Below are 16,590 nucleotides of genomic sequence, written 5' to 3'. Positions count from 1 at the left end.
ATTTATTAGTTTCCTCTCAATCAAGTACATCCGTCTTTTAAGTACTTGTCTTGAAAATAAAATGTTATGACTGTCATTTAAAATGACTTTTAGTAACAACTGCAACTTCAACCCCTTGCCCATACAAATGGAGGAGGAATAACTAATTGGCAAAGAGCTGGAAGCCCAAAGGTAGGCCAAAAAACATCTCAGATAGTTAAAGTTTTTATCAAGCTACCTTGAAACTGATGTATATTTTTTCAGAAGAGTAGAAGTTTCATTTCCAGGTATAGAATTACTTCTATATTACCTCTACTAGGAAAAAAAAAAGCAAACAAACCAAAACAACAACAAACAATAAAGTAAATAACACGTAATAATTACAGAAAATACAATTATGAAGTAAATATAAAATTCAAGAAAAAGAAGTTGAGAGATTTTCAGAGGGATATAGGCTACACTTGAATCGATAAGAGACATCGTTATGAACCGAGATCCAGTTGTTTACAGAGTGATAAAATCAGGTGTGTACTTAAATTATCTGAATCACCATTTTACACAGGTCCTACTACAGAGTGAGATGGGAAGAAATATTACTTATTTGATAGCATATATCTTTTTATTTGCTCAATATTACTTCTTATCAGATATCAAATTCTATGTATTCATTTTCTTCTGTTTTTAAACTGAGTGCCTGCCTGCCATTAACAGCTTAACTTCTTTACTTCTACTCAAGGTCAATACTATGCTATGTGCTTTATACAGTAGAGTAATTTTTTATTTAGTTCTGGCTTAATCATTTCTGTGTGTTGTGTTACAAAGCAGGGATTTCATATGTTCTACAAAAAGATTATATTTTTATTTTTAAAATGACATTGGCTTATGCTTTACTTGATCTTGTTCAGTTCCTTTCTAAGAGTTAAAAGTTTCTGTACACATGAAATACTAAATTTTCTTTGCAACACTCCTTTATGTTACATGATGAGAAAAGTAGATTAATTTAAAACAATATGAATATTTTCCTTAGGTAAAAAGAGAGTTAAATCTTTCAAGTGACAAAAAAAATAAAAAAATTCTCAATATATGCAGTAAGTTCAATAGCAAAATATGGAACATGATCTCAGTTTCAGCGGCCAAGACAGAAAATAGAACTTTCTGCTTTTGTACTTCTTATAGCTTAGTGTTTGTCTCTGTCACACTGTGAGCTGGAGTAAACGTAATTTCATGGAGTAAATAATGTAATGGATAAATCACACACTTTGCGGAGTTTGTCAGAAAACATTCTGGTCCTTGTACTGAATTGCCTGGCCAAAAACAGTGCTGTTTGGTTGAATTTCCAATAGAGTAACATTAGAAAACAGGCAACAAAAGAAAATGATATAAACGTTTCAGAAGTTTAGAAGCAGGTATAATATTTGATAGTTACTTGACTTTCTTGGTCTGCCATCTACTTCTACCTCATCTAAATTTAAGTGATGCTTGATTTCAAAACAGGTAAGCAAAGAAAAAATGATGAAATATTTTCCCTACTGTCTTCCAGTATGTCATTCTTCTCAACAAGCAATCTAGTACAAACGACTGCTGTTGCAAGACACCACTAATACTCCCTTGTATAATCTGGAAATGAAGATCATATGAGATGAGACTCAATAAGCACCATCTGTGTTATAAGTTGAACAGAAATGAGCAAGTTTATGTACAAGTCAGATTGCTGCACAGATACAAAATTGTGTTTGAAGTAGTAAATCCTACTTGGAGCCATGATGTAGCACAACGGAGTATGGAACAAAGCAAAAAAAAAAAAAAAAAAAAAATAGATTGGAATTCTCTGTATGTTTAACAAGTCTGGATCTCCAAAATCATTAACCTGAATAGTGATGTTTACTTAGAGGATACAGATCGGTTTCTCAAAAGTACTACCTAACACGTAGGAAGCCACCTGAATATGTTAAAATCTCAGCTTGAAGACTAACAATCTCTAACGGAAAGGTCAGTTTACAAATGAGAGACTTTTTTTCCCTTATATACCGATAATGAATGAGCAAATTGTATTTCATGATTGTAGCTCAACTGGAACATGGAAATTAATTGTGCCAATCAGTCAGCAAGTAGTAACCTGTCACAAATGCCTGCACATATTAACTATGAAATGAGTCAAAAGAATAAATATTCAGTAGGAAAACCTTAGTGCATTGCAGATAGCTATATCTGCTTCCAGCAGCAGTCAGAGCACAGCTGCATTTGCCGTGCAAAACAGAGATGCAAGTCCAAAGCCAAAGTGGAATTAATTAAGCAAGGGTTGTAGGATCACCACAGGCTTATCCCAGCTTCACAAATGAGATGGAGCCTTCAATTCCTCCTGCTCACTGGCCAAAATAGATGTTCCTCAGCAGGCTGTGCTTGGAAAGATAGCTACGATGGCATGTTATTTAGGTAACCTCTTACAATTAAACCACGGATTAATCTGCTTGTTAACTTTTGCCATCGAGAACAAACATTTTAAAATCCCACGTATATTATTGCTGCCCACTGTAACCAGCTACAATAACTAACTCCCTGGAAAAAATGTAAAAGTAGTCCTTTGTTTGAATTGACTATAAGGAATAGAATGGCTAGTGCAGCAGAACTTAAAAATTGGAAAACAGTTTTAGAGGAGGTAACTGAAGAAAAACTAGTATTTACTTTTCTGTGATTCTTTTTTTTTTTTTTTTTTACTAAGAGAGGAGTGTTTTGAAAAAGTTGTAATTTATATGCATTTTATTACATATGATTACATGTAAATTATCTGTATCTTGTACATAAAATACTACTTTTCTGAAAGAATGGTCAGGCACTGGAATGGGCCACCCAGGGAGGTGGTGGAGTCACCCACCCTAGAGGTGTTCAAGGAACGTTTGGGTTTTGTGTTCTGGGATATGGTTTAGTGAGAACTATTGGCTATAGGTGGATAGTTGGACTGGATTATCTTGTAGGTCTCTTCCAACCTTGGTGTTTCTGTGATTCTGTGAAGTCATTTTTGTCTTAAAGATGTTCTAGCAAAGTAACACCTTTCATATAAGCTCTGAATTCTGTATTTCTGTTAATGGAGCAGCTCACCAAATGTACCATTGCTGCTGAGAGGAGAAGTGTGGGTTCAGAAGAACCACCAGAAATAAATTCCTACTATCTTGAATATTACAGACGCATTACATGAAATTAGCAGAAGAATAAATCCTTCTTGGAAAGGGGACAGGGAACGAGAATGCAGAGACCATGGGAAGCACAAGTAGATTGGCTGAGGTTAAAGGCAATCTACTCAATGACTGATGAATGGCAGCAAACATCTCTAAGCATAAAAATAGTTTAGGACAGGCCTCAGGTAAGGGAGAGATCCATTTGAGTCAAGGATAATTCGTCCTGTTAAATAACTATTATTTTGCTGCTTGCTTTGTTTTTGGTTTTTGTTTTTTTTTTTTTTTCTACTCATAATCTATCTTCCAGTCACATAGCCAAGACTATTATCATGATTTGTTTATTCACTTATTTTTTTGCTAACTCTGAACAATAGATTGAACTTCAACAAACGCTGTGTAGTCTAAATCCAGAAGAACTTGGACAAAAACTTACCTACCTGGATAGTAAAAGGGAAGGCATTAAAAGTGTGAACAGTACAAATGGTGCAAGTAAGAAGAGGAATTTCATCAAGGCATCTGGGACACAATGCCAAGTCATAGCAATCATGTCTGTAGGTAGGAAACATCTTTAACAAGGAAGCACAATAAATACTTTTACAAAAGGCCATCAGAAATCTATTAAAAAGAAGCAACTAACAAGGTGCAGTAAGTTATAAGATAAAAAGTCTGAAAGTTGGACTTTCTTTCTTTTATAGATTGATTTGAATGCTACAGTACCCCTGAAGAAGAAAAACAACAACAGAAAAAACACTTCTGTGATAACGATCTCATCTGGTTTCACAAGCGTGGCTTTCTTCTGTGTTATAACACAGCGTGGAATACATGAAATGCTTTGAGAGCAATCTGGTCTTATTCAAGTCAGGGAAAAATTTGAAAATATCTTTATTGGAGCCAAGATGAAAGCCTAAGTGCAGTTCCATCAATTTCAACAGGACCACTAATTGTCTGAAGCTATGCATGAGCATGAATCTTCAAAGAAGCAGGGCTTCAAAAAATTTGCTTCTGTGTATTTATTAGTTAAGACAACAATGTTTTGAAGTGGGCTGCGATGCTGACAGGTGTTTGGAATGAAATTAAGAGCACTATTTCACTCTTGCTGAACATCACGTATGTGCAGTTCAACTGAAACGAGCCTTTTGGAACAGCAGGTATTGTTCCTCCTACTGTGAAGCAAATTAGACAACTAAAAGAAATAGCAGCATCCTGCAATAGAAACAGAGAACAATGGATGCTTGGGCTTTGTAACCTGGAACCTGAATGCACAGAGAACCACCTCTCAAGATGAGGCTCTTATGCTTTCCAAACCTGTAGTACTCAAGGTTCTCAATTTTATAGAAAGGAAACTACTCTAGCCTGTGAGAAGTTTCAGAAGATTTTTCTTCACAGCATGGGATTTCCCCAAGCATTCAGATCCTTCTCAGCTTGCAAAAGACAACTTAATTCGCTCTTTGCACTGTTTATGAAGTCAAAGGCAGCATGGGAAGGCCCCACAGCCAAAATAGCAGGAATTTGAATATTCAGAATTGCAACCAGTTCTAAAATTCCCAAGGTTTTCTTTCAGAAATCTTCTGCCAGATTCACATGATTTATTTGAGAAGTGAGATTTGCTTAAGTCATAACACTTTAAAAAAAAAAAAAAAAAAAGAAAAAACAAAAAGAAACTATTGGATGTTATCACCTAGGTAAGAACTAGATGATAAAGAAAACAACTATTTGTCATATACTAAGATCACAATTTAACGTATTTCAGGCTTAGGTCATATAAAATAAGAAGGCTCTTTTCTTACGTTGTCCCATAATTAGGCTGATGTTGGTGACACGATAGTGGAGACTGAACATACACATCAGTGTTCTGTTACATTTTGTTGCCATTCGACATAGGGCAGCAGAGGGGCAGTTCTGACAAATTGGAATGTGATGTGGAAGTCGATATGAAGCAAAGGTGTGGAATTGAATTCCTCCATGGGAAAATAATGGCACCGACTGACACTGTTGAGCATTGATGGAAATCAGACAATGGATGTGAGCACAGTGAGTTGATGGGTGGGGCATTTCAGCACTGGTGACAATGACAATGGGTCACCTCCACTGGTGCAGGTTCTGTTGTTTTTTTTTTTTTTTTATTAGTATTTTTACTAGTGGCACACTGCTTGTGAAATTGCACAGGTAATGGTGGTGTCTACGTTGACAAATAGAGTTTCACAGCTGAGAATTTGCTCTCTCCAATAGCGTTATTGTGTTCTTTGTATCAGTTGTAATTTCCATGGAAATAAATAGAAGACATTATTTTCAGAGAGGTCTACATATTTCTTTTCCCTCCTTTAGATGGCCATTACTATCTTTAATCTACTAGTTTTCATTTTTTTTCCTCCTTAAACGCAGTGTCATTGCAGGCTAAGATTGTAGAATAGTAACCATTTATTCACATTGTTTTTGTTCCTTTTCTGTTTTTCTTTTGTAGGGTTAGAAGAAATACAGCAAAATATTTCTTTATTACAGTCTATCCCATTCTATCTTTCTTTTCACTTATTTACCAATAACACCTTTTCCCTCCCCACTCTCTCCTCCTGCCCTCCTCACCCTTCCCCTCATCCTCCCCCCAGAAAACCCTAAAAGATAAACATAAGCATCTTAGGCACAAAGTAGATCTGTATCTACTAGCACACATGGCTAACATAAAATCACGCCCAATGCAAAAAAATAACAGTTTTTTTTAACTAAAACAATCTGGTTTACAACTGTTAGCCTACAACTTCAACCAGATCTCTAATGAATATTATTTGAAACGCACCGACTTCCTCTATTGCTTCACTATAACTTATACTATGATTAGTTAAATTAAGTATCAGGTATACCAATACCTTAAATTGATCCACACCATAAATATATTTTTATAATAAAAGCAGACTCATATCCCATCATTTGAATTACTACAATTTTAAATCTCACATTAGATATTTCCTTTTTTTTTTTTTAAAAAAAAAAAAAAAGAAAAAGGAGAAAGAAATAGTAAAATACATTTTTACGTAGCTATTATTCAAGCACCTACAACTATTTCTTTGTTTAGACTGTTAAACTCAAATCTGAGAATTTAAATGCAAACCTAATATTCAGTCCATAACGTTCAGACAGGTAAAGTTTGTCTGGAAAAATTCATTAATGAAATACATGGCAATGCGATCTACTCTTTCAATTTTCTGCTGCCTAAAGGGCAGAAGGAAAATAAGCAAAGTTTACCACATGTAAATATTCCCAAGTCTTACATTCGTAATTATTTCCTGAGAAGTAAAATCAATTGGGTTTTCATGATTAAAAGTTCAGTTTTCTAATAAAACTTTTTGACATTGTATAAACAGTGTTCAACTCTTTTAAGTGTTTTTACCCCCCTACATAGAAGGACATTTGAAGGACTGACTTCAATAATGGATAAGAAAATTAATGAAAACAGCATAGTTTAAATGAGCTTTGCAGAATACTTATGATAAATGAATCTCATTTTTGTAGCGATGAACACCTGAGACACCATTTGGATACTAAGATATAGTTGCTGGACAGCTGGATATATTTCATTATTTATGTAGTTGAACGAAACAATCAGAATTTCACGTCAGGAAAAAAGACACTGGCTGAGCTGTTAAAGAATTAGATATTAATTGATATCTAATAATGAAGATTATTTCTATAGTCTATACATAGTAGCAATAACATTTACGATCGAGTGTGAAATTCAGGCTTGAGATACGGAAGCAAATAGCTCACCAAGTGGACTTGCATCCAAGCCCACTGAATGCAGGCACAAACTGGAACTTGCTTTACTGCTTCAACTCACCATTTACCCTAACTAGAACATCTGCCTTGATTTGTACTTGATATTTTCCCCTTACGGGTTCCCAAGGATGAGGAAAATTTTAAGCACACCCTCCTATCCTAATACAAGATCAGGTCAGGAAAAGCCAGGGTCAGAAAACATCCTAACATTCTCTATGTTTTTACAGCTAAATATTAGTGCTTGTGAAACACTGCATGAAGACTGTCTGCTGGTGGACTGCATTACTGTTAGCCAGTAAAGTAACGTTATAAAGATGTTCAGTGTTTCAGTTTTCAGAGCTCTAGTGTTCATCTCAACTATTTTCATGGTCAGAAATAAGTGAAGTGGTCCAGGATTTTCTTTGAGGAAGTTGATAGAAGCAGTGAATGACATGACTGTCTTGGTCTCCCGAGCTCTCTGAGATACCCAGTTTTAACAGCTCCTCGTGACAGGCAATAGGTAGGTTGACTTCTACTCTATGAAGTGATAGTACTCAATTGACTATTTTAGCCTAGAACATTTTTGCATTTGTACTTCGATTTTCTTACAGGGAAAACAATGTGCAAATAGATAAATAGCAAAAGAGCATTAGATAATAGATTTAGAAGTCTGATAAACAAGGATTTTATCCCTTTAGAATGGAGAATTAATTTAGCTGGAAGGCACATATTTTGTTATTCAGTAAAGTTGAGCATATGAGAAATAAATAACTTCCTCTAAAATAGAAAGTTTCCTCTATCTCTTCATGACTACAGATGTGTGTATACATACAAATGCACACGGATTTCTGCACACTAATGCTGGGGACTGGGTTGTGACAAGGAGGAAATGTTATTTTCAAGGTCCAAAAGAAAATAGAACAGATGACAGCATGGATACTGAAGTCATAGTGTATCAGAAATGAAATTGAACTCTGTACACAAGCTTTGGAAAATCCAATTGCAGTACTATGATTTGTACAGCTACTGGAACTACTGTTTTAGATAAAATGCATCTCTATGATACCAGAAAACGCAGACTATAACTACGTGCTTTCACAAGTCCTTTTCTTGAGGCATAGGTAACAAAACAAGCAACATTTTTATGTGAACGTGTGAACACTTGTACATAAAGTATTTGCACATATATTAGGGATACACATATATTCCTTTCATATTCATTCAAAAATAAATATTGCATACTGCTCATAAAGAGCAAAAAATAAGCAAACACTTGACAAATACTACCTAACAGATAGAAAACAAAAATATTCACAAATATTCCAAGAATAGAGCATAGTAGTTTAAACAACATATTCTAGTATTTTAAGTGTTTGTTTCATTGCATGTTTCTTTGAAGCAATATCACTGAGGATTTTTTTTTTTTCAAAACTAAATACATTACATTTTCTAGTAGCTCTAAATACTACATTCAGTTTGCAATTTACTTCAGCAGCCAAATAAATTTTTTTTGATGGCTCACAGAAGTCTCTAGGCTAAGAATCAGTAGGCAACCTGGAGTACAGCATAGAATAAAGTCAGACTTTTGTATATTAAGAAACAGACCCTTACAAGGAACCTAATTACATTACACATAGCACAGAGGAACTAAATGGTCTGGAAAATGAGAAATCCTCGAAAATGTTGAGTTTTACCTGTACCACATGTGAGAGCACAGGTGCTATTTAACAACGCAGCTTACTTCATTATCATGATCCATAAGAAACATTCATTACCCAAAATGTTTTTTTCCTTTTAACTCCTTGAAACAGGGTTCATAAAAGCTGCACGTCCAAGGAAAAACCCGAGTCAGTTTTTCTGACTGTTTTTAAACTGCATTCAGAACTATTTTCACCTTTTTTCTCCCTCCAGATCATGTGAAATGGTGATAAAAACTTGATTTTACATAAAAAATAATAATTATAACAAGTGTATAGGGAAGATAGCCACCAAGTTAACTTAGAAATTCATTGATAGTTCATATAATTTCATTCCAGCCTCCAAGGGCATTGATGGTTTAAGGGTTGGTTTGGCCCCGTTCTACAGCCAGTGGGGCAGAGGAACCCATGGATCCACGCCCCGGAAAAGGGAAACAGAGCAGAGAGTTGGGCCCAAAGACAAAACAGCGGCAAAACTACCTGAAGAGAAACAAACCAATTTACTAAATAAGATATTAGAATGCAAGATACAGAATAATATAATTAGAATTGGAGCTTATAAATCAAATATAACAACAGAGTACCTGAAAACTGAAGGCCTTAGTCTAAAGCTGAGACAAGACATGCAGTTGGGGTGAGCAGAAGGAAAGAAATCAAGGTCCCATGACTTTGCTCAGGATTTTATCTCCTCTCTGAACGCTAAGTCCTCTGATGTATGTAGTTCCTCCCCTTTGAGACAGGTACCCAGAATTGGAACATTAACACTTCAACTCCCAGTACGCTACATGATGTTGTGATGTGAAATAATGAAAAATAATCTAGAATAAGGAAATTAAACTTGCTCACAACTAGTGCAAATTATCAGAAAAAAAGTGTTATATCAGGTGCCTTTCAAAATTTAATCGGTTTTACGGAAATTATAGTGCAAAGTGTACTTTGCAGAAGAGTATCTGACCTTTTATTTCTGTCTAAGTTTTCACAGAATATTTGAATAAGTTGAGAAAGAACAATAGTCATTTCTGGTGCACATAAAATTAGACAAATAATTCAGTAATTCCTTCTTAAAAAAAATTGAAAAGTTTTTCATACAGTAATTTGTTATCTAAGGAAAAAAAATACAAGAGAAGATACATTCACTGCTGGTTATTAGTGCCTGGAGTTTTTTTTTAGCTCAAGACAAACAGATGCTATTGCTATAAAAAAAAGGACTACACACTATATTGAAAACAGAACAATCATTAAAATTGTTTATCTGTACCACAGACTATTAGCTTCTGTTATCATCCACCAGGAAGTGTCTAGCACTGAGCAGAAATAAACAAAGATTCATCTGAAAAGAAGTGAATTCAAAACCACGAACCATTATAAATATCAATAACGCTACACTACAAAGTTCCCAACACACATCACTTTAAAAAAAAAAAAAAAAAAAAAAAAAAAAAAAGCAAAAGCAGTTAAAACTTCCTTTCTTATGAAAAAGCAATATGAACTATTGTATAGTAAATAAGTGTACAGAGGTGTAAAATCAACTGGCACAGAGAGTTCCAGGCTAAGAAGGATTATGAAACAATGGAAAGATAATAAATTGAAAACACTTACCAATGTTGGAGGCTTGCAATATCATCCACAAGGAATAATCTCCAGGAAGAAACCCTTGCGCAGGGACAGTCAGCACTTAAATGGGATCTGAGAGAGGTGGAGCCAGTCTCCACCCCTTCCAATAGCACAGGTGAATTGCCTTCACCTGTGCTACCATGGCTGACTCATTGCTCACCTCAGAAAGTCAATCAGAGGTTCAATCCATGATTCAGCAGTTCTCATACAACTATTTTGATGCACATTTAAAAAATAAGTAATGAAAAGCATGAATTATCTTACACAGTCTACAGGATGAATTTCTCTGATACTTTAACATTAAATTCAGAAAAAAAATCTAATGCCAGGTAATCTAGTCTCTGTCACGGAATGAGAACATGTCCCAGTTCTGGAGTGGCACTTGGGGTCCTACCTAGGACATGGTCTTGCTCTAGATGCTATTTCTGGTGACTCTAGAGCAAGGCTGAGCACTTAAAAACATGCTTTCTGCCTGTTTTTTTCCTCTTTCATCACTACACTTGAGTAAAAAAGATTTGTTCTGAGAATGTATACGTATTTTTCAAGATATTCGACTTGTATTTGAAGAACTAATGGCCCTACAAGTCTGCTGATGGCTAGAGTTATTTATTATTATTATTATTATTATTATTATTATTATTATTATTTTACAGTCTGCGTTTAAAGCTTGTTCTGAACCTTGTAATGAGATTTCAGTTCTTACAAGCATTTTAATATATATGGGTAAGCAAGGGAACAAATGTGATGCCTTAATGAGAATGTTTGCTATCATAGCAATTAATATCAATAATGGATTATACCACCAACTGTTACTGGATTGGATCTGAAGTCTTGACTGTGTGAATAAAATAATAATCGTAACTGATGGTATGACAGATCATGTAGATTTTTCATACAATTTCTAAATAACATATAATTAATGCAGTTTAGAGCTCAAAATTTTAGATGAAGCTAAAAAATATCTAGACATAACAGAGCAGTTTGAGGTTATAATTCTGGTACAAAAAAATGGAAAATCCAAATTACTACTGTAAACTGGACAACAGTTGTAGCACTTCATGAAAAGCATACAACCATGTTGTATGTAATTTTCTTAAAAACAAGTATTCTAACTTAAAAACTCACTTTCAGCAGTCATGCACACAAAGAGAAAGGAAATAAGATGATATCTTTTCCTTTTTTCCAGGAAAAAATGGTCACTGACAGAAATTGTCAGTGTTACCTTTTGCCATAGACATACTTCTCTTTAATGGGTCGTTTTCTGTCCTTTAAAGGGAAAGGAGGCAAAAAGGGAGGTAGAACTGATTGAGTTCTGAACCCGTTAGGCAAGCAAGCATAGCAGAGCTCTGTCAGTATAATATGACAAATATTTGCATAAGCTTTTGTAAGGTTTTTTCATCCTTGAAGCTCATGAAAGAACACAGAATAGGTTATAAAAAAAAACAAAAAACAAAAAACAAAAAACAAAGAAAAAAAAAAAAAAACCAACAAAAAACAAAGCTAGACTCTTCTATTTTCTAAAATACATTTCTTAAAATTCTTTCTAAAATTTTGCATTTCTTTCCACAGCCGCATGCAAATTTACTATGCAGCACAGAGCAATTTATCATGAGCAATGTAAACCTGTAAGAACAGATGATGACCAACCTTTACAAAACCTGTACATAGTCGCAGCACATATTTCTATGGAAACTGGAAAAGATTTCCTGGCACGCAGGCCTGTTTCTACTTACTGATTGTTTAACAAACTTCAGCTTAAAAAAAAACTATTTTCTTTTTACACATAATGTTTTACCATTGATCATAGCCTCTATTTTCAAAGTGTGATAATTATTTAAATCATAAAAAATAATTAAATAAGCACACCTGTAACAGCAAACAGAGAAAGAAGTAAACATCCTGCCTCTAAAAGGAAATTCAACAAGAAGCATCACAACAATTCCGAAAGTTGTGTTGATTTAACTTTGTTATATTTCAAAACAAAATTTTAAATTGAATATCCAGACTTCTTCTCCTCTTATAACACTGACATGGGGCAAGGTACAAGATCGATACAAATTTTGCTTTTTGTTAGAATTTTACTACTTTTGGAACTGCATAAAGATTTTCCTTTAGTATTCCGCAAGCATGCTTTTGTTTTATGTTTGCCTTTCTTCTCCTGTGACTGAAGTTTTCAGACAGAGTGAAAAATTAAACACTGGAAATTTATCTCGTGGTACATTTTGAAGATTGATGAAACCCTATCCACCTTGAATGACATACTGAATACATGGAACTGCAGATGTGGGAGCTATGAAGTCAAACAGCTAAGTTATTTGTGATTTATAAGCTCGAGAAGGCCTTACATCAAAACAGCAGGAAAGGCTATCATATGGTCTAGAATGAATCCTGCTTCTTAGCAAACAGGAAAATGCCCCTAAGAGCTAAAGTTGATTTAAAGGACGTAATCTTCCTGCAGGTAAAAGCATCCCCCTATTGCTACTTATTCTAAATGAGGCCTTCAGTTTTCTTCCTAGCACCAAGCATTTCTTGGCTTCTGATGGATTTATTGCTCTCCTGCCTGTTTCCAGCAAACACTTCTCTTCCCCAAAGATGAGATTAGTCGCCTTAGACTTTTAAAGGTGTAGTATTCCATAATGTTGAAATCTTAAGTGACATGCTGGCAAATTACAGTAGGTACAGCTCGTCGTGATCTGAGCTTCAATTACAGCTTGTGTTTAGGCAGCTGCCCAAAAACCTGACCTTGAGATAAAGAATTTCACTCATTACTCTATCTACGTAGACTCATACAGCTATATGTCTACGTCTATTCTCCATTTTATCATAAATCTCTAAACACGGTTGACATCCTGTCAAGTGATGTGAAACAATGCCGCAGCAACACCGCATGGGCTAGTACAAAGTTCTTCACAACACCAAAATGGGAAAAGACTTCTTCATTTTCCTTCTCCTGCTATGTGTCCCACATCTTACTAAATGCACGCATACACACCCTGTCCAGTTTGTAGTTGTTGTTATTTCAAAGAAAGGCGAATTTACCACCACTTGTGTGCACAGACACACTCCTTGAATCCCAGTAGTTCCACAGGGATAACTTCCCATGTCTATACTCCAGATGTTGTGAAAGACTGCACTGATGTAACTGAAGCATTCAAGTTTTGGTTGGACAACACTAGAGCAGAGTGACAAAGAATAGGTACAGAGGAAGCCTCTTTTTCTTCACCTGTCTAAAGCTATTCTGTACTTATTACAGTAGTATTTTCTGTAAAATTGAATCATGGAATCACCAAGCTTAGAAAAGACTTGCAAAATCATCCAGTCCAACTATCAACGTGTCACCAGTATTTCTCCACTAAATCGTATCCTTTAGTACAACACCTAAATGTTTCTTGGACGGAATGAGTTGCTTCTAGGATTCATGAAGTATCTTTGCCTGTTACAACTGCTAGTGCTAAAAACAATAGCCAGCTTCAAAAGCAAACTAACTAACTAACAAACAAAAACCCTATAAAAACAACCCTCAAACAAAAATATAAAGGAAACTACACAATGGCTCAGCTCATATAATTAACACTATTTGTGTGACATTTTCCCGTACTGCCTCAGGTGCTTTAAAGGAGTCTCCTATCTCAGGGCATTCTCAGATAAATTAACAAAGAGGGACTGATGCTAGGCAAGAATGAAGACAGGAAAACATTGCAACAAAGTACAAGCACACAAAAACACGGAACAAGGTATGTGCAGTTGCCACTATGCTGATAAGTATCTTATTTTCCTACAGCTTTTCAGCATTACTTCCAACTCCTGTTTTTCCAGTTCCTTTGCTGGGGCTTTCTGGGGTTGGTTTTCTTGTTATCAGGTTTGGTGTGTTTTTTGGGGGCAGGCAGTAGCGAGTTTTACCTCACGATCTGATGTTTGAGACAATTTTTCACATGATTCTACCATAAGGTTCTATTTAACAAGGTTATGATTATGTTGCCTGGGAGATTTAGAGAAGTCACAGATCCTTATTTAACTTTTCAGCTGTCATACTCAGTACAAAAACTGATTTGATAAAGACTCCAGGGAAAGCCTAAAGCTGTGTTACCTCCCGAGAGCACAGAAGCTAAGACTACTATAAACACTTGAACAGAGTCCCAACAACTTAAAAAGAGGTCACTGCCACAGATAAAAAGGTTCCAGTATGATTGTTTCTGTGATGGCAATTCCCAGAGAAAATGTTATTAATCATAAGCGAACAAGTTACTGTGCTGCTAATTTTATTTTTAACTGAGTGAAGAATTGTGCAAAATTTTTCTTAAGATTTTTGGCTTTGTCTCACACCATAATTAGTGATTTTTTTTCTTAAAACAATCTACATGTATCTTACTGTATGTTTTCTCACTTTACAGAAGAGGCAAATGGACTTTTTTATAATATATTGTTTTGATCTAATAGTAATAATTATTGAATGCCGTGAAATTACAAGGCTCTTAGGGCCATGACCTTATTTAACTAATCATATAAGTATAAAACAATCTGCTAAAAAAATTGAAAGTTCCATAATGATTTAGTAACATGGACATAGTAGAGAACAGAACTCTAGCAGTGACTGTAACTACACCACAAAAATCTCACTTGCTGAAAACTGTAGCAGCTCAGTCAGAGTTCACAGCTTCTAGGAAAATATTACCTGCCTGACTGGCAGGCCAACTTGTTGGGAGCATTTTTTTCTTATTCACCTTATTTCAATAAGACATTAAAGTTTTTGAAAACTATCAAGATTATTTCCCTTTGTTTTCTTTTAGAAAGACGATTGCACAAATTCTTTCTATTCTACTATAACAGCAGGATCTACAAGGGATAAATGTGACCAAGAAAACATGGTCATGGGAGACCTTACCTGTTCTGTTGTTTTTTTTTTCCTGCATTCAGAGATGGAAGGTAAAATAAGCACATATGCATGTAATAGAATAGAATATCCAAAAATGTCTGAGACCTTCTGTCTCTAATTATTCTAGGGAATCCAAACCTTCAACAGTCAGGTTGGACTGAATGGCTGTCAGAGGTCCCTTCCAAATTCAAGGATTCTATGATTCTATGAAATTCACTTTGTTAAAATAGTTTCAATGGGGAAGTATACTAGAACTCAAAACCACCAAATAATAATGCTTTTATAATCAGCAATCTTTGGATAAAATGCACTGTGCATAAACAAATTGTCCCATTGTCAATTTAATTAAGATGCATAACAAGGCTGTGGTTTAAACCACAAAAACATATATGTTTTCTGTCCAAACAGCAAGAAGGGCAGAGTTTCTGCATTTGAGCCCCTTCAGCTGGGTCCGTCCAAGTGTGGAAGCAAATGCATGTTGTGACAGGCTTTCACAAATGCAGCAAAACTCTGGCAGATGAACCTCCATAGCTCCTCTTCACAGAGTGTTGAAGCTTCACAGAAGTGGTAGAATAGAGGTGTGGAGTCACTCATTCCCCCTCAGAAGTCTCATCACTGCTGACATTTAAGACTGGTGGAAAGAAGGCTGGACTAACATACAAGGCAGATGTTTTGTTCAGGTGTCCAAAGCGATATCTTTTGGTTTATGATTACCTTTTCTGTTAATGAAATTGAACTGCAAGATCTGCTTAGGCATTCTGATCTTGAAAGCCAGGATTAAGCAAGTATCAGATTTGGAAATTACAACTACTTGCATATTGTTACTGAGCAACAGGAAAAAAGACTCTGGGGTAAACAGACAACCATGCAAATTCCTTGCGGTGATGTTTCACAGACTTTGCTACAATAACAACTGTTAATTAAATCCATTCAACTATAACATACTGAGGAATCACTGACTTAATTTACTGAGCATTTAACATTTTAAATTATTAGAGAACGAAAGCTACAAAAACAAACAAAAAAACGTTAATCAAATGTGTTATGTTTCTGCCACTAACTTCTGTGGATTTCTTATAAGTAGCAATCTAATTCAGCTTTGCCACTATGGAAAAGAAATAAATTCATTCCAAAGTCAGAGGAACTTTTCATGCCTGGCAAAGTTCACACTAATAACTGATAGCTAATAAGTAATAACTATTCTTCTTGGTGTCGTGAATTTATGCAGTAATGGATCAATACAGTCTCATCGTCACAGAATCACACAGAATCACAGAATCACCCGGGTTGGAAGGGACCTCAAGGATCATGTAGTTCCAACCCCCCTGCCTAGCAGGGCCACCAAACATACACTCTCCTTGTAAAGAACTTCCCCCTAACATCCAACCTAAATCTTCCCTCCTTCAACTTGGATCCATTTCCCCTAGTCCTGCTGTTGTCAGCCCTTTTGAAGAGTTTACTCCCCTCGTGGGTGTAGGTTCCCTTCAGGTATTGATAGGCTGCAATG

The sequence above is a fragment of the Centrocercus urophasianus genome, unplaced genomic scaffold (assembly GCF_019232065.1).
Source record: "Centrocercus urophasianus isolate 14NV4802_14NV808 unplaced genomic scaffold, USGS_Curo_1.0 seq_32, whole genome shotgun sequence".
Classification (NCBI taxonomy): Eukaryota; Metazoa; Chordata; class Aves; order Galliformes; family Phasianidae; genus Centrocercus; species Centrocercus urophasianus.
This window is presented reverse-complemented; position numbering follows the sequence as displayed.